This window comes from Bison bison, unplaced genomic scaffold (genome assembly GCF_000754665.1).
Source record: "Bison bison bison isolate TAMUID 2011002044 unplaced genomic scaffold, Bison_UMD1.0 scf7180017864478, whole genome shotgun sequence".
Classification (NCBI taxonomy): Eukaryota; Metazoa; Chordata; class Mammalia; order Artiodactyla; family Bovidae; genus Bison; species Bison bison.
Window position 1 is genome coordinate 2,089,901 of NW_011495038.1, and position 363 is coordinate 2,090,263.

The window sequence follows — 363 nt, forward strand, 5'->3', positions numbered from 1 at the left end:
ATATTTTTTTTTTTTTTTTTTTTGCTTTTACCGTATTGCTGGGAACAAATGTATCATAGTTCTTCCACTAAAACAGGGCAGCACTACACGACAGAAGTAGGAAAATAGCAAGAAATATATAGAAAAAGCCAATGTCTCCCACTGAGGCTCACGGTTCAGTATTCCACAATTTCGCATACAGTGAATCCTGCCAGCATTCACCGAAGTCTATAACCCTGAAGACGGTTCGCTAAATAGAGTGGGGCTGAGGAAGGCACAGAGCCTCTCGGAGTTAACACCAGAGCACAACACCAGATACTCTGGTTGTATCTCGTGATACAAACCTGGCTCCTCCGCGGGGCACAGACGCCTGGCGCAGACAGC

At 45.5% G+C, this 363-nt stretch overlaps 1 protein-coding gene across 5 annotated transcripts in view; it reads right to left on the reverse strand.

The window, feature by feature from the left end:
* Positions 1-363, reverse strand: part of CCDC82 (coiled-coil domain containing 82) — a 33,242-nt gene that overhangs the window by 32,457 nt on the left and 422 nt on the right. For 3 of the 5 annotated variants that reach the window (XM_010862129.1, XM_010862126.1, XM_010862124.1), the window contains exon 1: positions 324-363. The exons of the other annotated variants lie outside the window; for them this stretch is intronic. The gene's annotated coding sequence lies outside the window, so the exon portion shown is untranslated. The remainder of the gene's footprint in view (positions 1-323) is intronic. 5 annotated transcript variants of the gene reach the window in all.